The sequence below is a fragment of the Ranitomeya variabilis genome, chromosome 5 (genome assembly GCF_051348905.1).
Source record: "Ranitomeya variabilis isolate aRanVar5 chromosome 5, aRanVar5.hap1, whole genome shotgun sequence".
Classification (NCBI taxonomy): Eukaryota; Metazoa; Chordata; class Amphibia; order Anura; family Dendrobatidae; genus Ranitomeya; species Ranitomeya variabilis.
The window spans coordinates 592834486-592862385 of record NC_135236.1 but is presented as its reverse complement, the minus strand read 5'-3'; the positions used below and the strand labels follow the sequence as shown (position 1 = coordinate 592862385).

General features: G+C 36.9%; 1 long non-coding RNA gene and 9 other non-coding genes across 10 annotated transcripts; all 10 read left to right on the top strand.

Moving 5' to 3' along the window:
* The first annotated feature begins 59 nt into the window (after nucleotides 1-59).
* On the top strand, nucleotides 60-2048 carry LOC143773871 (uncharacterized). Its single transcript, XR_013215416.1, has 3 exons — nucleotides 60-585; nucleotides 1446-1495; nucleotides 1836-2048. It is a non-coding gene; the product is annotated as an uncharacterized LOC143773871 (long non-coding RNA).
* Nucleotides 2049-7306: 5258 nt separating this feature from the next.
* TRNAL-AAG (transfer RNA leucine (anticodon AAG)) lies at nucleotides 7307-7388 on the top strand. Its single transcript has one exon. It is a non-coding gene; the product is annotated as a tRNA-Leu (tRNA).
* Nucleotides 7389-8330: 942 nt separating this feature from the next.
* Nucleotides 8331-8412, top strand: TRNAL-UAG (transfer RNA leucine (anticodon UAG)). The gene has a single exon. It is a non-coding gene; the product is annotated as a tRNA-Leu (tRNA).
* A 231-nt stretch (nucleotides 8413-8643) lies between these two features.
* Nucleotides 8644-8725, top strand: TRNAL-AAG (transfer RNA leucine (anticodon AAG)). The gene has a single exon. It is a non-coding gene; the product is annotated as a tRNA-Leu (tRNA).
* Nucleotides 8726-14558: 5833 nt separating this feature from the next.
* TRNAL-AAG (transfer RNA leucine (anticodon AAG)) lies at nucleotides 14559-14640 on the top strand. The gene has a single exon. It is a non-coding gene; the product is annotated as a tRNA-Leu (tRNA).
* A 489-nt stretch (nucleotides 14641-15129) lies between these two features.
* Nucleotides 15130-15211, top strand: TRNAL-UAG (transfer RNA leucine (anticodon UAG)). Its single transcript has one exon. It is a non-coding gene; the product is annotated as a tRNA-Leu (tRNA).
* A 231-nt stretch (nucleotides 15212-15442) lies between these two features.
* Nucleotides 15443-15524, top strand: TRNAL-AAG (transfer RNA leucine (anticodon AAG)). Its single transcript has one exon. It is a non-coding gene; the product is annotated as a tRNA-Leu (tRNA).
* A 3518-nt stretch (nucleotides 15525-19042) lies between these two features.
* Nucleotides 19043-19124, top strand: TRNAL-AAG (transfer RNA leucine (anticodon AAG)). The gene has a single exon. It is a non-coding gene; the product is annotated as a tRNA-Leu (tRNA).
* A 6669-nt stretch (nucleotides 19125-25793) lies between these two features.
* TRNAL-AAG (transfer RNA leucine (anticodon AAG)) lies at nucleotides 25794-25875 on the top strand. Its single transcript has one exon. It is a non-coding gene; the product is annotated as a tRNA-Leu (tRNA).
* A 1256-nt stretch (nucleotides 25876-27131) lies between these two features.
* On the top strand, nucleotides 27132-27213 carry TRNAL-AAG (transfer RNA leucine (anticodon AAG)). Its single transcript has one exon. It is a non-coding gene; the product is annotated as a tRNA-Leu (tRNA).
* The last annotated feature ends 687 nt before the right edge of the window (nucleotides 27214-27900 follow it).

The following is a 27900-nucleotide window of genomic DNA, read 5'->3' as shown; positions in this document are numbered from 1 at the left end:
ATTCCTACATCCGCACACAGGCAAGAGTTTTAAGATCAATGGATTTTATACTTGTGAAACCAACTTTGTGGTGTACCTTATTAAATGCCCGTGTGGCCTCCTGTATATAGGGGAGACCACGCAGCATGTGCGTGACAGAATTTCGAGCCACAAATCTACAATTAGACTGAAAAAAACTTGGCTCCCACTTCCACACCACTTTGCTCTGGCCAACCACTCCGTTTCCCAACTCCGCTACCAGGTGATAGAAAGGGTGAAAAAACCCAGACGTGGGGGTGATCACGTTAAACTCCTGAAGGAAAGAGAATCCTTTTGGATTTATACGCTACAAACTATGGCCCCCAAAGGCCTCAACAGGGAATTAGATTTGATCTTTTAGTTGAGTAGGTTGTTCTATATGTAACTTTGATATGTTGTAACTATATCTGCCGCAGGTTCTCCAGGTTCTTCGGTCAAGGTCGCCCCTGTTTCTAACCTATGTCATTCTTTTTGTCTCCACTCTTCCTTCCCACATCAGACCTCTTGAGCAAATATTATAAGAAAAATATGTATTTGGTTTTCTTTTCCTCTATTCGGCTGCTCTGGGTAAGTCCCTTATATTTTTCTCATTTTTTCTCATTTTTTTTTTTTTTTTTTTTTTTTTTTTTAAATTTTTTCCTCCTTTTCTTTGAGATTTTTATTTTTTTATTTTTGATATTACTTTTGTATATTTTTTTATTTATGTACCATTCCCTATTTTTTCCTCCCGTCTAGAGGGAGTGTATACCCCCATTTTAACTTGCTTACCGATATTAGACATAACTCTGCTTACTTTAAACATACACACCTTCCTCTCTTCTCCTTTTTTTCTATTACTATTTTTTATTTTTTTCATTCACAGCGTTTTATTTTTTCCATCTTCTTTTTCTTTTGCTGACTCTGAGACACCTCCATCTATACCTCCAATACACATACACTCGGTTCCCAGCCTTTTACTTTCATGTTCTTTTTGTTTTCTCTTTATACACGCTCCCTAACTTCTCTCTTTACATACACGCTCCCTTAGTCCTCCACGCTGGTTGCTTGGACTCCGCCCCAACCTGCAGTAGCTTTAGCCAGAGCGCTCTACAGATTTCCCTGAACACACTACGCAGGCGCCGGACTATCACGCTGCTGGCATCTACTCTGCGGCCACAGCGCAGACTCGGTCTGAATACACAGCGTTCCTAGCCTCTTTCCCAGTCTGAGCCACTGCGCAGACCCGGATATCACCGCATGGGTCTTGTGTATAAATACTTGCAGCCTTACACATTTGCTCCTACATCACCCACCAGGCGGACACGCTTCCACACAACTGCACCAGAGCTGGTAATTATTAAGTCGTTCTCCTCTTGCTTATAGTGGCTTACTTGCTTTACTGGCTATTTGCTTATTCCCTGTTGTTTTTTCTCTCTACTTCCCTTTAGCCCTATGGGAACTCGGCTCTTTCTCCTCTCCTCTACCTCTTTGGCACAAGGTCAGTACATTGCATCAGCGACCTGATCGCTGCACCTGGTTTCCTGTTCTAGACCTGTATATGTGCTCTATATGACTGTTTCTCCGGAATAGCCTTGCTCCTACCTGCAAAGAATTGGGGGATTCCCCACCCCTATGATAGGGTATTCACAGTATGTTCTTGTAATTGTATGGGGCAGAAATACTGTTGTTACAGCTGTCAATTAGTACCATTATTAATTTTGGACCTGATGTTATTGTTGTTGTTATTATTTTTCTTGTTTTCCCTTTTTTTCGGTTCTTTTTAATAGATTACATGTATATATGTACAGTTCACTTATATGTTTGTATCTGTTTTACAGTGAGGTTTTGATAAAGACCCGCTGGGGTCGAAACGTTACCCGAATTGAATAGTCCGCCACCCATTTACCTCCTAAAAAAGCACCTGGTGATGTTTATTGTATATGTTAATAAAGAAACTACACAGTTTGCTGAACTTTCAACCAATTGAGTGCGGCTGATTTTTCCTATACTTGGACTATTTTTGTTCATGCCTGCACCAACCCAGTGACAGTGTGCACATCTTTTTCCTGGATTTGCCAAGGACACCGAGACGCCGCGACCCAGGCACCCGAGCGTCGGACGCGCATGCGCACAACGCCAGGAGCAACATGGGCAACTGCGGACAAAGATGTGAAGTACAGGGAAGCATTAATAGGCAGGAAAAATAATGTGTATGTGTGGGACACATGAAATGGTGTATGAAGGTGAACAAAAAAAGGGGGGTTATTAAATGATGTGTGTGCACACAACTGTGGTACAATATATATATAATTTATAATTCTGTAGGTGCAAAAAGCTATATGGATATGTGCAGGCTACAATTCATTACCAGGGGAGTTGTGGACAGGGTTTATAGAAGTTGGATAGAGCTGTGCAATGTCGTATAAGAAACCTTATATACAATAGATACATATATATTATATTAATCAATGTTCTAAACACAATATATTTATAATATTATTTATACAATCATAGATAAAATCCTCTAAGATCGGATACGGATGCAGAAGACCGCCACATTGGATCCGAAAAGGAAACAGTCCGACCCCCGGCCACAAACGCCACGCACGGAGGCCCAACACACGGAGTAGGTCCGCAACAGAAGAGGTACGTAAATAAAATACCTGGGTAATAAAAGCAAACGTTAAAAACAACATAGTGAAGACAATATACAGAAAAAATTATACAGAAAAATTATTAAAAAAATTACGATCATGGAATTAAAATTATAAATATTCCATATAGATAACCATACCAATGATATATAGCAAATATTTTAAAAATGAATAATTAAAAATTTTTTTAATTATTTTTCAAAAATTTTTTTAAAAGGAGCGGGTATACAATTTTTAAAAAATAATAAAATATATATATATATATAAAACATGTATGGAGCAAATAAGATGGTCACAAAAACGGAGCAAAGCTTATATTTTCGTTGAGGCCATTGGGTGATACTGTGTCAAGCAGCCAAGTCCATTTAGTTTCTAATTGGGCCAAGGGTATGCTGATCTTCCCACCTCTCTCCTTTTGTTCAATCATGTCTATCCCAACCACTTTAAGAAGAGAGGCGTCACAATTGTGATGTATCTTGAAGTGCCTTGGTAGAGTCTTCAACATTGTAGTGTCCTCTATTTCCCTGGCTGCCTGTATACCAAGTACATGTTCTCTTGTACGTACTTTCAGTTGCCGGATTGTCATCCCTATGTAGATAAGTGGGCAAGGGCATACAGCGTAGTAAACTACGGCACGTGATGTGCATGTAATATTGCGTTTAATTTTGTAAATTGTAGTGCCCTTACTATTACTAAATGTTTGTGACCTCATAATATTCGGACAGGCCACACATCTTCCACAAGGTTTGCATCCTGGTTGGGGTCTAGCCGTACTTAGGAAAGTGGAATGCAATGATGGATCACCGACATAATGACTCTTTACAAGAGAATCACCCAAGTTTTGTGAGCGTCTAAACGTTATATCTGGATATTCGCTGATATATTTTGATATTACCGGATCGCTCAGTAGAATCGGCCACGACTTTGTCAAATAATGACGCATTAAATCAGCCTGGCCATGAAATTGGGTGATAAATCTGGTGGGCTGTATTTTATTTCGAGGTTTTACAGTATACAACGCCTCATGTCTAGTAGTATACTTGGCACGATTATAGGCCTTTTTAACTGATCTACGGCTGTATCCACGCTCTAAGAATCTTTCCTTCAGATTATTAGCTTGTCTCACAAAATCTTCCTCATTTGAGCATATTCTCCGAAGGCGTAAAAATTGGCCTATAGGTATAGATTTTATCATTGCCTTCGGGTGTGATGATGATGCATGTAAGTATGAGTTTACTGCCGTCGGTTTCCGATGTAGATCAGTCTGGAGGACATTATCCACACCCCTCTTTACTTCCACGTCAAGAAATTCAATTTTATTTTGATCCCATTTGTATGTTAGATGTATATTTAATAGATTTTGATTTAACTGGAGCATAAAAGATTCCAGGGATGTGACAGGTCCTTGCCAGAGGATGAATATATCATCGATGAAGCGTACCCATAAAAGGATACGCTCCATTGCTGGCATCAGATCAGACATCAAGAGGTCCCTCTCCCACAGCCCCAGAAATAGGTTTGCATACGCCGGCGCGAATGAAGCACCCATTGCGGTGCCCTGGAGCTGCAGGTAGAAGGACCCCTTGAATAAAAAGAAATTATGCGACAAGGAAAATTGTAGAAGTTCCAAGACAAACTCATTCATATTTCTAGATATTGAAGAAGATTCTAGGAAGTACCGGACTGCTCTCAAGCCATCACTATGGCGTATGTTTGTGTAGAGAGATTCTACGTCACATGACACCAATAAGGTGTCATTATCAATATGTAGGCCATCAATTTTTTTCAAAAAATCGCTTGTATCTTTAATAAATGAGGGTAGCTCCTCAACTAAGGGTTGTAATTTGGAGTCTATATATTTATTGATGTTCTCCATAAAGTTTCCACATCCCGAGATTATCGGCCTACCTGGTGGTACAGTTTGGTCTTTATGGATTTTAGGCAATAAATAGAATGTGGGTATTGCTGGTTCTACAACTTGTAGTGCCGAAAATAAATCCTTAGTTATCACCCCATTGTCCCTAGTCTCTCTCAGGATAGCCAATAGTTCCTTTACAAATTTATCCAAAGGATTGAACGTTAGTTTTTTGTAGCATGTCTCACTCCTTAGTTGTTTGAATGCCTCTGCTTCATAGAGTGGTTTAGGCCAAATTACTACGTTTCCGCCTTTGTCGGCAGGTTTTATTAGAATATCCCGCATTCCCTGAAGTTTAACTAGACTATTCCTCTCTTCCCTGTTTAAATTCACAGTATTCGGGTAGCGTGGAATCTTATTGAATTCTTTGCTCACCGTCTGGACAAAAATGTCCAGGGTCGAGCATGAAGACAGAGGTGGAAATCTACGTGAACGTGGTTTTATAGAGTCTGGAATCTTACCTCCCTCCGTTTCGTTATGTTCACGTGCTAGTTCCTCCAAGGTATTTAGTGCCTCCTGTTCCGCCTCTGTGGGGAATAGTAAATTGGTATCTTCATTATGAAAATGTTGTTTAAATAATAATTTTCTTGCAAAGAGATGCAAGTCTTTAATAGCCATAAATTTATTAAAGTTCCCCGTGGGACAGAACATTAACCCTTTGCTCAATACCCCCAATTCTATTTCTGAAAAGTTGTGGGAACTTAAATTAATTACCTTGCTGTTATTTCCACTTCTTTCGGGGGAATATCTGAAGTTCCGTTTAGTTGACACATAACGAGGTTCCCTTTTCCGTTTGGGGGTAGAAATGACAGACATAGAGGTAGAGGCGGAAGAGGAGGCACACGAGACATCACCATTGTTTATGCTTGAAGTTGTAGACATTATACGTTCACGAGTTATGTCCTTATTTATACTTCTGCGCCATCTATAGATCTTCCCATTTGCCAGATCTTTTTGATCTCTCATAAGTTTGTTGGCTTGTTTACCCTGGATGTCTTTTACCCACTGATCCACCAATTTTTCCAATTGGGGATTGATTGTCTCAAATTGTTCAGGGGTAAGATTACCTTTGGCCTTCATAAGGTTTTCATCTAGTGACTTATCAATTTCAGTCAATATTTTCAAATTATATTGTATGAGAAGCTCCATCAGTTTCTTTGATGTATCATTACATATTGTTTCCCATTTATTGATGAATTCCTCATCGTCCATGGGAAACGAAGGTGTAACTTGAATCCTTAGGCCTCTAGGAATGAGTTGCCTTTGGACATAGTTCTCCAAGAACGCTCTGTTCCACCATGATCTTGTTCTTTTATATGTTAAATTCTTTATGATATGAAAACAATCATCATATTGTATACCACCATTAGCGGTTATAGGGTTACCACTATTGCCAAACACTGCATTAATTTGTCCCTGCCAAGTCTGTTCCCTGGTCCTAAAATCCATGTTCAGAGCAAAAGGAAGCCTGTGCAAAACACAGTATATATATTAGTAACAGACACAGAGATGACACCTTTATAAAAATATATATATATATTATCAACGTAAGAATGGAATATAGTATCAAAAGATTATAATCACTAGGTCACCCCGTGTGTCAAATTTATAGTGTAAGACCACTACCTAGAAGAGAAAGACTGCCCCGACACAGAGAATTAGACCAATAAGAAGGTGACAGGGAATAATTATCATAAAATTAATTTTTATTTGATAACAATAGTGACAAACATCAAAACTTAATATTAAAAATGTATATATTATCTAATGATATAGTACAATGCAACACTGTGCACAAATTGAGCCGCTTTATAATAAGGCAAGCCAATTTATATAGAGATAAAGAGCAATCAATGGCATAATAAATCCAAAAATCATGTGCAGGACAACAGTCAAATTTAATACAAACACAAAAACAGTGTATATAATATGTAATAATATATATAAAAATTAATATAAATTGTGCTATATGTAAAAACCAGTATCCACCACTAGGTGGTGCAAGAGACCCAATCCAACAAAGATGTGGTAGAAAAAGTGCTATGTGCAATGACTGCTGACCGACACAAGGGGCATCTAGGTTCAAAGGCCCATACTTATATATTTATATAGCACGGAGCACTTTCTCTGTGCCTTTGAACCTAGATGCCCCTTGTGTCGGTCAGCAGTCATTGCACATAGCACTTTTTCTACCACATCTTTGTTGGATTGGGTCTCTTGCACCACCTAGTGGTGGATACTGGTTTTTACATATAGCACAATTTATATTAATTTTTATATATATTATTACATATTATATACACTGTTTTTGTGTTTGTATTAAATTTGACTGTTGTCCTGCACATGATTTTTGGATTTATTATGCCATTGATTGCTCTTTATCTCTATATAAATTGGCTTGCCTTATTATAAAGCGGCTCAATTTGTGCACAGTGTTGCATTGTACTATATCATTAGATAATATATACATTTTTAATATTAAGTTTTGATGTTTGTCACTATTGTTATCAAATAAAAATTAATTTTATGATAATTATTCCCTGTCACCTTCTTATTGGTCTAATTCTCTGTGTCGGGGCAGTCTTTCTCTTCTAGGTAGTGGTCTTACACTATAAATTTGACACACGGGGTGACCTAGTGATTATAATCTTTTGATACTATATTCCATTCTTACGTTGATAATATAAATATATATTTTTATAAAGGTGTCATCTCTGTGTCTGTTACTAATGATGCATTAGGTAGCATGGCCGAGCGGTCTAAGGCGCTGGATTAAGGCTCCAGTCTCTTCGGAGGCGTGGGTTCAAATCCCACTGCTGCCAGTATTATGAGGTTTTGAGAACCCTTTGATCTAATTCTGAGGATTTTGTATTTCCATGAGTGTGTGCATTTCTGTTTTGGAAAAGACAGTTTTAGACTTTAGTTTAGAGACTTACCTAAATTTTTTACAGACTTGTGGGTTCAAATGCCACTAGTATGAGTTCTTTTAAACCTTTTTATCTTATTCTTATAATTATGCTAACATGCAAAATTAGCATATGCTTTAAACCCACTGCTGCCAGTATTATGAGATCTTGAAATGTTTTTGTACTTATTCTCATGATTTTGCTAACATGCAAATTAGCATGTGATTTAATCTTCTTTTGTATTTGCATGATTTTCCAGTTTTCAGTTCAGATAAAGACTGTTGAAAGAATCCTTGCTTTTTTCTAATGTTTAGAGACATGCCCATTCAAATCCCACTGCTGCCATTATTATGAGGTTTTGAGAACCCTTTGATCTAATTCTTATGATTTTGTATTTTCATGAGTGTGTTAATTTCTGTTTAGGAAAAGACAGTTGAAAGAATCATTGATTTTTCCTATTGTTAAGAGACTTACCCATATTCCAACAGACTTGTGAGTTCAAATCCCACTGCTGCCACTAGTATGAGTTCTTTTAAACCTTTTTATCTCATTCTTATAATTATGCTAACATGCAAAATTAGCATATGCTTTAATCTCACTGCTGCCAGTATTATGAGATCTTGAAATGTTTTTGTACTTATTCTTATGATTTTGCTAGCATGCAAATTAGCATGTGATATAATCTTCTTTTGTATTTGTATGATTTAGCAGTTTTCAGTTAAGATAAAGACCGTTGATAGAATCTTTGTTTTTGCCTAATGTTTAGAGACATGCCCATTTTCCAAAATGTACTAATTTTAAATGTTGTCAAATGTACTTCACTTTCTCTAAGGAAGCTTAATTAACCATACTGTTTAAGGTAGCATGGCCGAGTGGTCTAAGGCGCTGGATTTAGGCTCCAGTCTCTTTGGAGGCGTGGGTTCAAATCCCACTGCTGCCAACATATTGAGGTTTTGAAAACCTTTTCAGCTTATATTTATGATTTTGCTAATAGAAAAATTAGCATATTTTTGTATGAGTGTGTGCTTTGCTTTTTTGGAAAAGACAAAAGATAGAATCATTGCTTTTTCCTTTTTGTTTAGAGACCTATCCATTTTCCACAATGCACAAGTTTAAAATGTAGTCAGATACACTAAACTTACTCTAAGGAAGCTCTTTTAATGATGCATTAGGTAGCATGGCCGAGCGGTCTAAGGCGCTGGATTAAGGCTCCAGTCTCTTCGGAGGCGTGGGTTCAAATCCCACTGCTGCCAGCATTATGAGGTTTTGAGAGCCCTTTGATCTAATTCTGAGGATTTTGTATTTCCATGAGTGTGTGCATTTCTGTTTTGGAAAAGACAGTTGAAAGAATCATTGATTGTTCCTATTGTTTAGAGACTTACCTAAATTTTAACAGACTTGTGGGTTCAAATGCCACTAGTATGAGTTCTTTTAAACCTTTTTATCTTATTCTTATAATAATGCTAACATGCAAAATTAGCATATGCTTTAAACCCACTGCTGCCAGTATTATGAGATCTTGAAATGTTTTTGTACTTATTCTTATGATTTTGCTAACATGCAAATTAGCATGTGATTTAATCTTCTTTTGTATTTGCATGATTTTGCAGTTTTCAGTTCAGATAAAGACTGTTGATAGAATCCTTGCTTTTTTCTAATGTTTAGAGACATGCCCATTCAAATCCCACTGCTGCCAGTATTATGAGGTTTTGAGAACCCTTTGATCTAATTCTTATGATTTTGTATTTTCATGAGTGTGTTAATTTCTGTTTAGGAAAAGACAGTTGAAAGAATCATTGATTTTTCCTATTGTTAAGAGACTTACCCATATTCCAACAGACTTGTGAGTTCAAATCCCACTGCTGCCACTAGTATGAGTTCTCTTAAACCTTTTTATCTCATTCTTATAATTATGCTAACATGCAAAATTAGCATATGCTTTAATCTCACTGCTGCCAGTATTATGAGATCTTGAAATGTTTTTGTACTTATTCTTATGATTTTGCTAGCATGCAAATTAGCATGTGATATAATCTTCTTTTGTATTTGTATGATTTAGCAGTTTTCAGTTAAGATAAAGACCGTTGATAGAATCTTTGTTTTTGCCTAATGTTTAGAGACATGCCCATTTTCCAAAATGTACTAATTTTAAATGTTGTCAAATGTACTTCACTTTCTCTAAGGAAGCTTAATTATCCATGCTGTTAAAGGTAGCATGGCTGAGTGGTCTAAGGCACTGGATTTAGGCTCCAGTCTCTTTGGAGGCGTGGGTTCAAATCCCACTGCTGCCAGTATTATGAGGTTTTGAGAACCCTTTGATCTAATTCTGAGGATTTTGTATTTCCATGAGTGTGTGCATTTCTGTTTTGGAAAAGACAGTTGAAAGAATCATTGATTGTTCCTATTGTTTGCATCAACTCTTTACACTCCATCCATATTGGCCCCTCTGTCCTGGCCTCTCCTATGTATAGCACTCATGCTCTGTTCACATTGCTTAACAGTACAGATCCATTCAGTCCCACCATCCAACAGAAGAGACGCTCTCACAAATCACTTAACCATCTGCTCACTCTTTCTATCCTCCTTCTCCTAGTTGCTGGAGACATCTCTCCGAACCCCGGCCCCCCATGTTATAGCCAGTCAAACCTCCCAACTGCTACACCCAGAAACCCCTCTAACCTTATTAATATTCCATGCATGCCTTCTGTCTCTTTCAATTGTGCTCTTTGGAATTCTCGCTCTGTGTGTAATAAACTCTCCTTCATTCATGACTTCTTCCTTTCTAACTCTCTTAATCTCCTGGCTCTTACTGAAACCTGGATCCAGCAGTCAGACACCACCGCTGCTGCTGCTCTCTCATTTGGTGGACTACACTTTTCTCATACCCCAAGATCAGACAACAGAGCAGGTGGAGGCGTTGGTCTGCTCCTTTCACCCAAATGTACCTTCCAAGCTATCCCCCAAGTACCCTCACTTGTATTCCCTTCCTTTGAGGTCCATGCTGTCAGATTCTACGTCCCCTTCTCCATGCGAGTGGCGGTGGTGTATCGTCCTCCCGGCCCCTCTCACCAGTTCCTGGATCATTTTGCCACCTGGCTTCCACACTTTCTCTCTTATGACACCCCCACCCTCATCATGGGTGATTTAAATATCCCAATTGCTTCTCCCCTCTCCCCATCTGCTTCTCACCTTTTATCTCTAACCTCCTCTTTCGGCCTCTCGCAGCATACTAACTCTCCAACACATGATGATGGAAACTCCCTTGATTTGGTCTTCTCCCGGCTTTGCTCACTGGATGATTTCACAAACTCCCCTCTCCCGCTCTCTGACCACAACCTTCTTTCATTCTCTATCAAGAACTGCCATCCCGCTCAGGTCATCCCCACTTTCCACACTTATAGAAACATACAGGCCATTAACACCCAGAAACTTATGAAGAACTTGCAGTCTTCATTGGCCCCAATCTCCTCCATCTCTTGTCCTGATTCTGCTCTGAAGCATTACAATGAAACCCTGCAAAGTGCCCTGGAAGAAGCTGCACCTCCTATACATAGAACAACTCGGCACAGACGGCGACAACCGTGGCACACGCTGCAAACACGTTTCCTGCAGCGGTGCTCCAGGTGCGCCGAACGTCTGTGGAGAAAATCTAATCTGCCCGAAGATTTCATCCATTATAAGTTCATGTTAAAAACATACAACTCTGCCCTTCACCTCTCCAAACAAACCTATTTCAACACCCTCATCACCTCGCTGTCCAATAACCCTAAACGTCTCTTTGACACTTTCCGGTCCCTACTCAACCCAAGAGAGCAGGCCCCAACCACAGATCTCCACGCTGACGATCTGGCCAATTACTTCAAAGAAAAAATTGACCACATTCGACAGGAAATCATTTCCCAATCTCTTCATACCAAGCACTGTCCTCCCTCCCCCACTGCATCTAGTTCACTCTCTGACTTTGAACCAGTTACAGAAGAAGAAGTAAGCAGGCTCCTTGCATCTTCTCGCCCGACCACTTGCACCAGCGACCCCATTCCGTCGCATCTCCTCCAGTCCCTTTCCCCGGCTGTCACCTCTCACCTAACAAAAATATTCAACCTTTCCCTCACTTCCGGTATTTTTCCCTCCTCATTTAAGCATGCCATCATACATCCACTACTTAAAAAGCCCTCCCTCGATCAAAATTGTGCCGCTAATTATAGACCTGTCTCTAATCTTCCCTTCATCTCTAAACTCCTCGAACGCCTGGTCCACTCCCGTCTTACCCGCTATCTCTCAGATAATTCTCTTCTCGACCCTCTTCAATCTGGTTTCCGCTCTTTACACTCTACTGAAACTGCCCTCACTAAAGTCTCTAATGACCTACTAACAGCTAAATCTAATGGTCACTATTCCATGCTAATTCTCTTGGATCTCTCCGCAGCATTCGACACTGTGGATCATCAGCTCCTCCTCACTATGCTCCGCTCCATCGGCCTCAAGGACACCGTTCTCTCTTGGTTCTCCTCCTATCTCTCTGGCCGATCCTTCACTGTTTGTTTTGCTGGTTCCTCCTCCTCTCACCTTCCCCTTACTGTTGGGGTTCCTCAAGGATCAGTCCTAGGCCCCCTCCTCTTCTCTTTGTATACTGCCCCTATTGGACAAACAATCAGTAGATTTGGTTTCCAGTACCATCTCTATGCTGACGACACCCAATTATATACCTCTTCTCCTGTTATCACGCCGACCTTTTTAGAAAACACCAGTGATTGTCTTACCGCTGTCTCTAACATCATGTCCTCCCTCTATCTGAAACTGAACCTGTCAAAAACTGAACTCCTCGTGTTCTCTCCCTCTACAAACCTACCTTTGCCCGACATTGCCATCTCTGTGTGCGGTTCCACCATTACTCCAAAGCAACATGCCCGCTGCCTTGGAGTCATCTTTGATTCCGAGCTTTCTTTCACCCCCCACATCCGATCACTGGCTCGCTCTTCTTATCTGCATCTCAAAAACATTTCCAGAATTCGCCCTTTTCTTACTTTCGACTCTGCAAAAACTCTTACTGTCTCACTTATTCACTCTCGTCTGGACTATTGTAACTCTCTACTAATTGGCCTACCTTTTACCAGACTCTCCCCGCTCCAATCTGTCCTGAATGCTGCTGCCAGGATCATATTCCTCGCCAACCGTTACACCGATGCCTCTACCTTGTGCCAGTCATTACACTGGCTACCCATCCAATCCAGAATCCAGTACAAAACTACTACCCTCATCCACAAAGCACTCCATGGCTCAGCACCACCCTACATCTCCTCTCTGGTCTCAGTCTACCAACCTACCCGTGCCCTCCGCTCTGCTAATGACCTCAGGTTAGCATCCTCAATAATCAGAACCTCCCACTCCCGTCTCCAAGACTTTACACGTGCGGCGCCGATTCTTTGGAATGCATTACCTAGGTTAATACAATTAATCCCCAATCCCCACAGTTTTAAGCGTGCACTAAAAACTCATTTGTTCAGATTGGCCTACCGCCTCAACGCATTAACCTAATTATCCCTGTGTGGCCTATTAATAAAAAACAACAACATAATCACGTTCCTCCATCATGTTCTCATACACTTTACGCAGTTAATAGCCTCTGTGTCTGTACTGCTACATACTTAGGCAGTTAACTGGTTCATGCAGCTTTACATGAACACCCGAGCCTTACACTATGGCTGGTCCAAATAACTAAAGCAATTGTTACCATCCACCTCTCGGGTCTCCCCTTTTCCTCATAGATTGTAAGCTTGCGAGCAGCAGGGCCCTCATTCCTCCTGGTATCTGTTTTGAACTGTGATTTCTGTTATGCTGTAATGTCTGTTGTCTGTATAAGTCCCCTCTATAAGTTGTAAAGCGCTGCGGAATATGTTGGCGCTATATAAATAAAATTATTATTATTATTATTGTTTAGAGACTTACCTAAATTTTAACAGACTTGTGGGTTCAAATGCCACTAGTATGAGTTCTTTTAAACCTTTTTATCTTATTCTTATAATAATGCTAACATGCAAAATTAGCATATGCTTTAAACCCACTGCTGCCAGTATTATGAGATCTTGAAATGTTTTTGTACTTATTCTTATGATTTTGCTAACATGCAAATTAGCATGTGATTTAATCTTCTTTTGTATTTGCATGATTTTGCAGTTTTCAGTTCAGATAAAGACTGTTGATAGAATCCTTGCTTTTTTCTAATGTTTAGAGACATGCCCATTCAAATCCCACTGCTGCCAGTATTATGAGGTTTTGAGAACCCTTTGATCTAATTCTTATGATTTTGTATTTTCATGAGTGTGTTAATTTCTGTTTAGGAAAAGACAGTTGAAAGAATCATTGATTTTTCCTATTGTTAAGAGACTTACCCATATTCCAACAGACTTGTGAGTTCAAATCCCACTGCTGCCACTAGTATGAGTTCTCTTAAACCTTTTTATCTCATTCTTATAATTATGCTAACATGCAAAATTAGCATATGCTTTAATCTCACTGCTGCCAGTATTATGAGATCTTGAAATGTTTTTGTACTTATTCTTATGATTTTGCTAGCATGCAAATTAGCATGTGATATAATCTTCTTTTGTATTTGTATGATTTAGCAGTTTTCAGTTAAGATAAAGACCGTTGATAGAATCTTTGTTTTTGCCTAATGTTTAGAGACATGCCCATTTTCCAAAATGTACTAATTTTAAATGTTGTCAAATGTACTTCACTTTCTCTAAGGAAGCTTAATTATCCATGCTGTTAAAGGTAGCATGGCTGAGTGGTCTAAGGCGCTGGATTTAGGCTCCAGTCTCTTTGGAGGCGTGGGTTCAAATCCCACTGCTGCCAACATATTGAGGTTTTGAAAACCTTTTCAGCTTATATTTATGATTTTTGCTAACAGAAAAATTAGCATATTTTTGTATGAGTGCGTGCTTTGCTTTTTTGGAAAAGACAAAAGATAGAATCATTGCTTTTTCCTTTTTGTTTAGAGACTATCCATTTTCCACAATGCACAAGTTTAAAATGTAGTCAGATACACTAAACTTACTCTAAGGAAGCTCTTTTAATGATGCATTAGGTAGCATGGCCGAGCGGTCTAAGGCGCTGGATTAAGGCTCCAGTCTCTTCGGAGGCGTGGGTTCAAATCCCACTGCTGCCAGTATTATGAGGTTTTGAGAACCCTTTGATCTAATTCTGAGGATTTTGTATTTCCATGAGTGTGTGCATTTCTGTTTTGGAAAAGACAGTTTTAGACTTTAGTTTAGAGACTTACCTAAATTTTTTACAGACTTGTGGGTTCAAATGCCACTAGTATGAGTTCTTTTAAACCTTTTTATCTTATTCTTATAATTATGCTAACATGCAAAATTAGCATATGCTTTAAACCCACTGCTGCCAGTATTATGAGATCTTGAAATGTTTTTGTACTTATTCTTATGATTTTGCTAGCATGCAAATTAGCATGTGTGTAATCTTCTTTTGTATTTGTATGATTTAGCAGTTTTCAGTTAAGATAAAGACCGTTGATAGAATCTTTGTTTTTGCCTAATGTTTAGAGACATGCCCATTTTCCAAAATGTACTAATTTTAAATGTTGTCAAATGTACTTCACTTTCTCTAAGGAAGCTTAATTAACCATACTGTTTAAGGTAGCATGGCCGAGTGGTCTAAGGCGCTGGATTTAGGCTCCAGTCTCTTTGGAGGCGTGGGTTCAAATCCCACTGCTGCCAACATATTGAGGTTTTGAAAACCTTTTCAGCTTATATTTATGATTTTGCTAATAGAAAAATTAGCATATTTTTGTATGAGTGTGTGCTTTGCTTTTTTGGAAAAGACAAAAGATAGAATCATTGCTTTTTCCTTTTTGTTTAGAGACCTATCCATTTTCCACAATGCACAAGTTTAAAATGTAGTCAGATACACTAAACTTACTCTAAGGAAGCTCTTTTAATGATGCATTAGGTAGCATGGCCGAGCGGTCTAAGGCGCTGGATTAAGGCTCCAGTCTCTTCGGAGGCGTGGGTTCAAATCCCACTGCTGCCAGCATTATGAGGTTTTGAGAGCCCTTTGATCTAATTCTGAGGATTTTGTATTTCCATGAGTGTGTGCATTTCTGTTTTGGAAAAGACAGTTGAAAGAATCATTGATTGTTCCTATTGTTTAGAGACTTACCTAAATTTTAACAGACTTGTGGGTTCAAATGCCACTAGTATGAGTTCTTTTAAACCTTTTTATCTTATTCTTATAATAATGCTAACATGCAAAATTAGCATATGCTTTAAACCCACTGCTGCCAGTATTATGAGATCTTGAAATGTTTTTGTACTTATTCTCATGATTTTGCTAACATGCAAATTAGCATGTGATTTAATCTTCTTTTGTATTTGCATGATTTTCCAGTTTTCAGTTCAGATAAAGACTGTTGAAAGAATCCTTGCTTTTTTCTAATGTTTAGAGACATGCCCATTCAAATCCCACTGCTGCCATTATTATGAGGTTTTGAGAACCCTTTGATCTAATTCTTATGATTTTGTATTTTCATGAGTGTGTTAATTTCTATTTAGGAAAAGACAGTTGAAAGAATCATTGATTTTTCCTATTGTTAAGAGACTTACCCATATTCCAACAGACTTGTGAGTTCAAATCCCACTGCTGCCACTAGTATGAGTTCTTTTAAACCTTTTTATCTCATTCTTATAATTATGCTAACATGCAAAATTAGCATATGCTTTAATCTCACTGCTGCCAGTATTATGAGATCTTGAAATGTTTTTGTACTTATTCTTATGATTTTGCTAGCATGCAAATTAGCATGTGATATAATCTTCTTTTGTATTTGTATGATTTAGCAGTTTTCAGTTAAGATAAAGACCGTTGATAGAATCTTTGTTTTTGCCTAATGTTTAGAGACATGCCCATTTTCCAAAATGTACTAATTTTAAATGTTGTCAAATGTACTTCACTTTCTCTACGGGAGCTTAATTAACCATGCTGTTTAAGGTAGCATGGCCGAGTGGTCTAAGGTGCTGGATTTAGGCTCCAGTCTCTTTGGAGGCGTGGGTTCAAATCCCACTGCTGCCAACATATTGAGGTTTTGAAAACCTTTTCAGCTTATATTTATGATTTTGCTAATAGAAAAATTAGCATATTTTTGTATGAGTGCGTGCTTTGCTTTTTTGGAAAAGACAAAAGATAGAATCATTGCTTTTTCCTTTTTGTTTAGAGACCTATCCATTTTCCACAATGCACAAGTTTAAAATGTAGTCAGATACACTAAACTTACTCTAAGGAAGCTCTTTTAATGATGCATTAGGTAGCATGGCCGAGCGGTCTAAGGCGCTGGATTAAGGCTCCAGTCTCTTCGGAGGTGTGGGTTCAAATCCCACTGCTGCCAGCATTATGAGGTTTTGAGAGCCCTTTGATCTAATTCTGAGGATTTTGTATTTCCATGAGTGTGTGCATTTCTGTTTTGGAAAAGACAGTTGAAAGAATCATTGATTGTTCCTATTGTTTAGAGACTTACCTAAATTTTAACAGACTTGTGGGTTCAAATGCCACTAGTATGAGTTCTTTTAAACCTTTTTATCTTATTCTTATAATAATGCTAACATGCAAAATTAGCATATGCTTTAAACCCACTGCTGCCAGTATTATGAGATCTTGAAATGTTTTTGTACTTATTCTCATGATTTTGCTAACATGCAAATTAGCATGTGATTTAATCTTCTTTTGTATTTGCATGATTTTCCAGTTTTCAGTTCAGATAAAGACTGTTGAAAGAATCCTTGCTTTTTTCTAATGTTTAGAGACATGCCCATTCAAATCCCACTGCTGCCATTATTATGAGGTTTTGAGAACCCTTTGATCTAATTCTTATGATTTTGTATTTTCATGAGTGTGTTAATTTCTATTTAGGAAAAGACAGTTGAAAGAATCATTGATTTTTCCTATTGTTAAGAGACTTACCCATATTCCAACAGACTTGTGAGTTCAAATCCCACTGCTGCCACTAGTATGAGTTCTTTTAAACCTTTTTATCTCATTCTTATAATTATGCTAACATGCAAAATTAGCATATGCTTTAATCTCACTGCTGCCAGTATTATGAGATCTTGAAATGTTTTTGTACTTATTCTTATGATTTTGCTAGCATGCAAATTAGCATGTGATATAATCTTCTTTTGTATTTGTATGATTTAGCAGTTTTCAGTTAAGATAAAGACCGTTGATAGAATCTTTGTTTTTGCCTAATGTTTAGAGACATGCCCATTTTCCAAAATGTACTAATTTTAAATGTTGTCAAATGTACTTCACTTTCTCTACGGGAGCTTAATTAACCATGCTGTTTAAGGTAGCATGGCCGAGTGGTCTAAGGTGCTGGATTTAGGCTCCAGTCTCTTTGGAGGCGTGGGTTCAAATCCCACTGCTGCCAACATATTGAGGTTTTGAAAACCTTTTCAGCTTATATTTATGATTTTGCTAATAGAAAAATTAGCATATTTTTGTATGAGTGCGTGCTTTGCTTTTTTGGAAAAGACAAAAGATAGAATCATTGCTTTTTCCTTTTTGTTTAGAGACCTATCCATTTTCCACAATGCACAAGTTTAAAATGTAGTCAGATAGACTAAACTTACTCTAAGGAAGCTCTTTTAATGATGCATTAGGTAGCATGGCCAAGCGGTCTAAGGCGCTGGATTAAGGTTCCAGTCTCTTCGGAGGCGTGGGTTCATATCCCACTGCTGCCAGTATTATGAGGTTTTGAGAACCCTTTGATCTAATTCTAAGTATTTTGAATTTCCATGAGTGTGTCAATTTCTGTTTTGGAAAAGACAGTTGAAAGAATCATTGATTGTTCCTATTGTTTAGAGACTTACCTAAATTTTAACAGACTTGTGGGTTCAAATGCCACTAGTATGAGTTCTTTTAAACCTTTTTATCTTATTCTTATTATTATGCTAACATGCAAAATTAGCATATGCTTTAAACCCACTGCTGCCAGTATTATGAGATCTTGAAATGTTTTTGTACTTATTCTTATGATTTTGCTAGCATGCAAATTAGCATGTGTGTAATCTTCTTTTGTATTTGTATGATTTAGCAGTTTTCAGTTAAGATAAAGACCGTTGATAGAATCTTTGTTTTTGCCTAATGTTTAGAGACATGCCCATTTTCCAAAATGTACTAATTTTAAATGTTGTCAAATGTACTTCACTTTCTCTAAGGAAGCTTAATTAACCATACTGTTTAAGGTAGCATGGCCGAGTGGTCTAAGGCGCTGGATTTAGGTTCCAGTCTCTTTGGAGGCGTGGTTTCAAATCCCACTGCTGCCAACATATTGAGGTTTTGAAAACCTTTTCAGCTTATATTTATGATTTTGCTAATAGAAAAATTAGCATATTTTTGTATGAGTGTGTGCTTTGCTTTTTTGGAAAAGACAAAAGATAGAATCATTGCTTTTTCCTTTTTGTTTAGAGACCTATCCATTTTCCACAATGCACAAGTTTAAAATGTAGTCAGATACACTAAACTTACTCTAAGGAAGCTCTTTCAATGATGCATTAGGTAGCATGGCCGAGCGGTCTAAGGCGCTGGATTAAGGCTCCAGTCTCTTCGGAGGCGTGGGTTCAAATCCCACTGCTGCCAGTATTATGAGGTTTTGAGAACCCTTTGATCTAATTCTGAGGATTTTGTATTTCCATGAGTGTGTGCATTTCTGTTTTGGAAAAGACAGTTGAAAGAATCATTGATTGTTCCTATTGTTTAGAGACTTACCTAAATTTTAACAGACTTGTGGGTTCAAATGCCACTAGTATGAGTTATTTTAAACCTTTTTATCTTATTCTTATAATAATGCTAACATGCAAAATTAGCATATGCTTTAAACCCACTGCTGCCAGTATTATGAGATCTTGAAATGTTTTTGTACTTATTCTTATGATTTTGCTAACATGCAAATTAGCATGTGATTTAATCTTCTTTTGTATTTGCATGATTTTGCAGTTTTCAGTTCAGATAAAGACTGTTGATAGAATCCTTGCTTTTTTCTAATGTTTAGAGACATGCCCATTCAAATCCCACTGCTGCCAGTATTATGAGGTTTTGAGAACCCTTTGATCTAATTCTTATGATTTTGTATTTTCATGAGTGTGTTAATTTCTGTTTAGGAAAAGACAGTTGAAAGAATCATTGATTTTTCCTATTGTTAAGAGACTTACCCATATTCCAACAGACTTGTGAGTTCAAATCCCACTGCTGCCACTAGTATGAGTTCTCTTAAACCTTTTTATCTCATTCTTATAATTATGCTAACATGCAAAATTAGCATATGCTTTAATCTCACTGCTGCCAGTATTATGAGATCTTGAAATGTTTTTGTACTTATTCTTATGATTTTGCTAGCATGCAAATTAGCATGTGATATAATCTTCTTTTGTATTTGTATGATTTAGCAGTTTTCAGTTAAGATAAAGACCGTTGATAGAATCTTTGTTTTTGCCTAATGTTTAGAGACATGCCCATTTTCCAAAATGTACTAATTTTAAATGTTGTCAAATGTACTTCACTTTCTCTAAGGAAGCTTAATTATCCATGCTGTTTAAGGTAGCATGGCTGAGTGGTCTAAGGCGCTGGATTTAGGCTCCAGTCTCTTTGGAGGCGTGGGTTCAAATCCCACTGCTGCCAACATATTGAGGTTTTGAAAACCTTTTCAGCTTATATTTATGATTTTGCTAACAGAAAAATTAGCATATTTTTGTATGAGTGCGTGCTTTGCTTTTTTGGAAAAGACAAAAGATAGAATCATTGCTTTTTCCTTTTTGTTTAGAGACTATCCATTTTCCACAATGCACAAGTTTAAAATGTAGTCAGATACACTAAACTTACTCTAAGGAAGCTCTTTTAATGATGCATTAGGTAGCATGGCCGAGCGGTCTAAGGCACTGGATTAAGGCTCCAGTCTCTTCGGAGGCGTGGGTTCAAATCCCACTGCTGCCAGTATTATGAGGTTTTGAGAACCCTTTGATCTAATTCTGAGGATTTTGTATTTCCATGAGTGTGTGCATTTCTGTTTTGGAAAAGACAGTTGAAAGAATCATTGATTGTTCCTATTGTTTAGAGACTTACCTAAATTTTAACAGACTTGTGGTTTCAAATGCCACTAGTATGAGTTCTTTTAAACCTTTTTATCTTATTCTTATAATTATGCTAACATGCAAAATTAGCATATGCTTTAAACCCACTGCTGCCAGTATTATGAGATCTTGAAATGTTTTTGTACTTATTCTTATGATTTTGCTAACATGCAAATTAGCATGTGATTTAATCTTCTTTTGTATTTGCATGATTTTCCAGTTTTCAGTTCAGATAAAGACTGTTGAAAGAATCCTTGCTTTTTTCTAATGTTTAGAGACATGCCCATTCAAATCCCACTGCTGCCATTATTATGAGGTTTTGAGAACCCTTTGATCTAATTCTTATGATTTTGTATTTTCATGAGTGTGTTAATTTCTGTTTAGGAAGAGACAGTTGAAAGAATCTTTGATTTTTCCTATTGTTAAGAGACTTACCCATATTCCAACAGACTTGTGAGTTCAAATCCCACTGCTGCCACTAGTATGAGTTCTTTTAAACCTTTTTATCTCATTCTTATAATTATGCTAACATGCAAAATTAGCATATGCTTTAATCTCACTGCTGCCAGTATAATGAGATCTTGAAATGTTTTTGTACTTATTCTTATGATTTTGCTAGCATGCAAATTAGCATGTGATATAATCTTCTTTTGTATTTGTATGATTTAGCAGTTTTCAGTTAAGATAAAGACCGTTGATAGAATCTTTGTTTTTGCCTAATGTTTAGAGACATGCCCATTTTCCAAAATGTACTAATTTTAAATGTTGTCAAATGTACTTCACTTTCTCTAAGGGAGCTTAATTAACCATGCTTTTTAAGGTAGCATGGCCGAGTGGTCTAAGGTGCTGGATTTAGGCTCCAGTCTCTTTGGAGGCGTGGGTTCAAATCCCACTGCTGTCAACATATTGAGGTTTTGAAAAACTTTTCAGCTTATATTTATGATTTTGCTAATAGAAAAATTAGCATATTTTTGTATGAGTGCGTGCTTTGCTTTTTTGGAAAAGACAAAAGATAGAATCATTGCTTTTTCCTTTTTGTTTAGAGACCTATCCATTTTCCACAATGCACAAGTTTAAAATGTAGTCAGATACACTAAACTTACTCTAAGGAAGCTCTTTTAATGACGCATTAGGTAGCATGGCCGAGCAGTCTAAGGCGCTGGGTTAAGGCTCCAGTCTCTTCGGAGGCGTGGGTTCAAATCCCACTGCTGCCAGTATTATGAGGTTTTGAGAACCCTTTGATCTAATTCTGAGGATTTTGTATTTCCATGAGTGTGTGCATTTCTGTTTTGGAAAAGACAGTTGAAAGAATCATTGATTGTTCCTATTGTTTAGAGACTTACCTAAATTTTAACAGACTTGTGGGTTCAAATGCCACTAGTATGAGTTCTTTTAAACCTTTTTATCTTATTCTTATAATTATGCTAACATGCAAAATTAGCGTATGCTTTAAACCCACTGCTGCCAGTATTATGAGATCTTGAAATGTTTTTGTACTTATTCTTATGATTTTGCTAACATGCAAATTAGCATGTGATTTAATCTTCTTTTGTATTTGCATGATTTTCCAGTTTTCAGTTCAGATAAAGACTGTTGAAAGAATCCTTGCTTTTTTCTAATGTTTAGAGACATGCCCATTCAAATCCCACTGCTGCCATTATTATGAGGTTTTGAGAACCCTTTGATCTAATTCTTATGATTTTGTATTTTCATGAGTGTGTTAATTTCTGTTTAGGAAGAGACAGTTGAAAGAATCTTTGATTTTTCCTATTGTTAAGAGACTTACCCATATTCCAACAGACTTGTGAGTTCAAATCCCACTGCTGCCACTAGTATGAGTTCTTTTAAACCTTTTTATCTCATTCTTATAATTATGCTAACATGCAAAATTAGCATATGCTTTAATCTCACTGCTGCCAGTATAATGAGATCTTGAAATGTTTTTGTACTTATTCTTATGATTTTGCTAGCATGCAAATTAGCATGTGATATAATCTTCTTTTGTATTTGTATGATTTAGCAGTTTTCAGTTAAGATAAAGACCGTTGATAGAATCTTTGTTTTTGCCTAATGTTTAGAGACATGCCCATTTTCCAAAATGTACTAATTTTAAATGTTGTCAAATGTACTTCACTTTCTCTAAGGGAGCTTAATTAACCATGCTTTTTAAGGTAGCATGGCCGAGTGGTCGAAGGTGCTGGATTTAGGCTCCAGTCTCTTTGGAGGCGTGGGTTCAAATCCCACTGCTGTCAACATATTGAGGTTTTGAAAACCTTTTCAGCTTATATTTATGATTTTGCTAATAGAAAAATTAGCATATTTTTGTATGAGTGCGTGCTTTGCTTTTTTGGAAAAGACAAAAGATAGAATAATTGCTTTTTCCTTTTTGTTTAGAGACCTATCCATTTTCCACAATGCACAAGTTTAAAATGTAGTCAGATACACTAAACTTACTCTAAGGAAGCTCTTTTAATGACGCATTAGGTAGCATGGCCGAGCAGTCTAAGGCGCTGGATTAAGGCTCCAGTCTCTTCGGAGGCGTGGGTTCAAATCCCACTGCTGCCAGTATTATGAGGTTTTGAGAACCCTTTGATCTAATTCTGAGTATTTTGTATTTCCATGAGTGTGTGCATTTCTGTTTTGGAAAAGACAGTTGAAAGAATCATTGATTGTTCCTATTGTTTAGAGACTTACCTAAATTTTAACAGACTTGTGGGTTCAAATGCCACTAGTATGAGTTCTTTTAAACCTTTTTATCTTATTCTTATAATTATGCTAACATGCAAAATTAGCGTATGCTTTAAACCCACTGCTGCCAGTATTATGAGATCTTGAAATGTTTTTGTACTTATTCTTATGATTTTGCTAACATGCAAATTAGCATGTGATTTAATCTTCTTTTGTATTTGCATGATTTTCCAGTTTTCAGTTCAGATAAAGACTGTTGAAAGAATCCTTGCTTTTTTCTAATGTTTAGAGACATGCCCATTCAAATCCCACTGCTGCCATTATTATGAGGTTTTGAGAACCCTTTGATATAATTCTTATGATTTTGTATTTTCATGAGTGTTAATTTCTGTTTAGGAAGAGACAGTTGAAAGAATCTTTGATTTTTCCTATTGTTAAGAGACTTACCCATATTCCAACAGACTTGTGAGTTCAAATCCCACTGCTGCCACTAGTATGAGTTCTTTTAAACCTTTTTATCTCATTCTTATAATTATGCTAACATGCAAAATTAGCATATGCTTTAATCTCACTGCTGCCAGTATAATGAGATCTTGAAATGTTTTTGTACTTATTCTTATGATTTTGCTAGCATGCAAATTAGCATGTGATATAATCTTCTTTTGTATTTGTATGATTTAGCAGTTTTCAGTTAAGATAAAGACCGTTGATAGAATCTTTGTTTTTGCCTAATGTTTAGAGACATGCCCATTTTCCAAAATGTACTAATTTTAAATGTTGTCAAATGTACTTCACTTTCTCTAAGGGAGCTTAATTAACCATGCTTTTTAAGGTAGCATGGCCGAGTGGTCTAAGGTGCTGGATTTAGGCTCCAGTCTCTTTGGAGGCGTGGGTTCAAATCCCACTGCTGTCAACATATTGAGGTTTTGAAAACCTTTTCAGCTTATATTTATGATTTTGCTAATAGAAAAATTAGCATATTTTTGTATGAGTGCGTGCTTTGCTTTTTTGGAAAAGACAAAAGATAGAATCATTGCTTTTTCCTTTTTGTTTAGAGACCTATCCATTTTCCACAATGCACAAGTTTAAAATGTAGTCAGATACACTAAACTTACTCTAAGGAAGCTCTTTTAATGACGCATTAGGTAGCATGGCCGAGCAGTCTAAGGCGCTGGATTAAGGCTCCAGTCTCTTCGGAGGCGTGGGTTCAAATCCCACTGCTGCCAGTATTATGAGGTTTGAGAACCCTTTGATCTAATTCTGAGTATTTTGTATTTCCATGAGTGTGTGCATTTCTGTTTTGGAAAAGACAGTTGAAAGAATCATTGATTGTTCCTATTGTTTAGAGACTTACCTAAATTTTAACAGACTTGTGGGTTCAAATGCCACTAGTATGAGTTCTTTTAAACCTTTTTATCTTATTCTTATAATTATGCTAACATGCAAAATTAGCATATGCTTTAAACCCACTGCTGCCAGTATTATGAGATCTTGAAATGTTTTTGTACTTATTCTCATGATTTTGCTAACATGCAAATTAGCATGTGATTTAATCTTCTTTTGTATTTGCATGATTTTCCAGTTTTCAGTTCAGATAAAGACTGTTGAAAGAATCCTTGCTTTTATCTAATGTTTAGAGACATGCCCATTCAAATCCCACTGCTGCCATTATTATGAGGTTTTGAGAACCCTTTGATATAATTCTTATGATTTTGTATTTTCATGAGTGTGTTAATTTCTGTTTAGGAAGAGACAGTTGAAAGAATCTTTGATTTTTCCTATTGTTAAGAGACTTACCCATATTCCAACAGACTTGTGAGTTCAAATCCCACTGCTGCCACTAGTATGAGTTCTTTTAAACCTTTTTATCTCATTCTTATAATTATGCTAACATGCAAAATTAGCATATGCTTTAATCTCACTGCTGCCAGTATAATGAGATCTTGAAATGTTTTTGTACTTATTCTTATGATTTTGCTAGCATGCAAATTAGCATGTGATATAATCTTCTTTTGTATTTGTATGATTTAGCAGTTTTCAGTTAAGATAAAGACCGTTGATAGAATCTTTGTTTTTGCCTAATGTTTAGAGACATGCCCATTTTCCAAAATGTACTAATTTTAAATGTTGTCAAATGTACTTCACTTTCTCTAAGGAAGCTTAATTATCCATGCTGTTTAAGGTAGCATGGCTGAGTGGTCTAAGGCGCTGGATTTAGGCTCCAGTCTCTTTGGAGGCGTGGGTTCAAATCCCACTGCTGCCAACATATTGAGGTTTTGAAAACCTTTTCAGCTTATATTTATGATTTTTGCTAACAGAAAAATTAGCATATTTTTGTATGAGTGCGTGCTTTGCTTTTTTGGAAAAGACAAAAGATAGAATCATTGCTTTTTCCTTTTTGTTTAGAGACTATCCATTTTCCACAATGCACAAGTTTAAAATGTAGTCAGATACACTAAACTTACTCTAAGGAAGCTCTTTTAATGATGCATTAGGTAGCATGGCCGAGCGGTCTAAGGCGCTGGATTAAGGCTCCAGTCTCTTCGGAGGCGTGGGTTCAAATCCCACTGCTGCCAGTATTATGAGGTTTTGAGAACCCTTTAATCTAATTCTGAGGATTTTGTATTTCCATGAGTGTGTGCATTTCTGTTTTGGAAAAGACAGTTTTAGACTTTAGTTTAGAGACTTACCTAAATTTTTTTACAGACTTGTGGGTTCAAATGCCACTAGTATGAGTTCTTTTAAACCTTTTTATCTTATTCTTATAATTATGCTAACATGCAAAATTAGCATATGCTTTAAACCCACTGCTGCCAGTATTATGAGATCTTGAAATGTTTTTGTACTTATTCTCATGATTTTGCTAACATGCAAATTAGCATGTGATTTAATCTTCTTTTGTATTTGCATGATTTTGCAGTTTTCAGTTCAGATAAAGACTGTTGATAGAATCCTTGCTTTTTTCTAATGTTTAGAGACATGCCCATTCAAATCCCACTGCTGCCAGTATTATGAGGTTTTGAGAACCCTTTGATCTAATTCTTATGATTTTGTATTTTCATGAGTGTGTTAATTTCTGTTTAGGAAAAGACAGTTGAAAGAATCATTGATTTTTCCTATTGTTAAGAGACTTACCCATATTCCAACAGACTTGTGAGTTCAAATCCCACTGCTGCCACTAGTATGAGTTCTCTTAAACCTTTTTATCTCATTCTTATAATTATGCTAACATGCAAAATTAGCATATGCTTTAATCTCACTGCTGCCAGTATTATGAGATCTTGAAATGTTTTTGTACTTATTCTTATGATTTTGCTAGCATGCAAATTAGCATGTGATATAATCTTCTTTTGTATTTGTATGATTTAGCAGTTTTCAGTTAAGATAAAGACCGTTGATAGAATCTTTGTTTTTGCCTAATGTTTAGAGACATGCCCATTTTCCAAAATGTACTAATTTTAAATGTTGTCAAATGTACTTCACTTTCTCTAAGGAAGCTTAATTATCTATGCTGTTAAAGGTAGCATGGCTGAGTGGTCTAAGGCGCTGGATTTAGGCTCCAGTCTCTTTGGAGGCGTGGGTTCAAATCCCACTGCTGCCAACATATTGAGGTTTTGAAAACCTTTTCAGCTTATATTTATGATTTTTGCTAACAGAAAAATTAGCATATTTTTGTATGAGTGCGTGCTTTGCTTTTTTGGAAAAGACAAAAGATAGAATCATTGCTTTTTCCTTTTTGTTTAGAGACTATCCATTTTCCACAATGCACAAGTTTAAAATGTAGTCAGATACACTAAACTTACTCTAAGGAAGCTCTTTTAATGATGCATTAGGTAGCATGGCCGAGCGGTCTAAGGCGCTGGATTAAGGCTCCAGTCTCTTCGGAGGCGTGGGTTCAAATCCCACTGCTGCCAGTATTATGAGGTTTTGAGAACCCTTTAATCTAATTCTGAGGATTTTGTATTTCCATGAGTGTGTGCATTTCTGTTTTGGAAAAGACAGTTTTAGACTTTAGTTTAGAGACTTACCTAAATTTTTTTACAGACTTGTGGGTTCAAATGCCACTAGTATGAGTTCTTTTAAACCTTTTTATCTTATTCTTATAATTATGCTAACATGCAAAATTAGCATATGCTTTAAACCCACTGCTGCCAGTATTATGAGATCTTGAAATGTTTTTGTACTTATTCTCATGATTTTGCTAACATGCAAATTAGCATGTGATTTAATCTTCTTTTGTATTTGCATGATTTTCCAGTTTTCAGTTCAGATAAAGACTGTTGAAAGAATCCTTGCTTTTTTCTAATGTTTAGAGACATGGCCATTCAAATCCCACTGCTGCCATTATTATGAGGTTTTGAGAACCCTTTGATCTAATTCTTATGATTTTGTATTTTCATGAGTGTGTTAATTTCTGTTTAGGAAAAGACAGTTGAAAGAATCATTGATTTTTCCTATTGTTAAGAGACTTACCCATATTCCAACAGACTTGTGAGTTCAAATGCCACTAGTATGAGCTCTTTTAAACCTTTTTATCTCATTCTTATAATTATGCTAACATGCAAAATTAGCATATGCTTTAATCTCACTGCTGCCAGTAT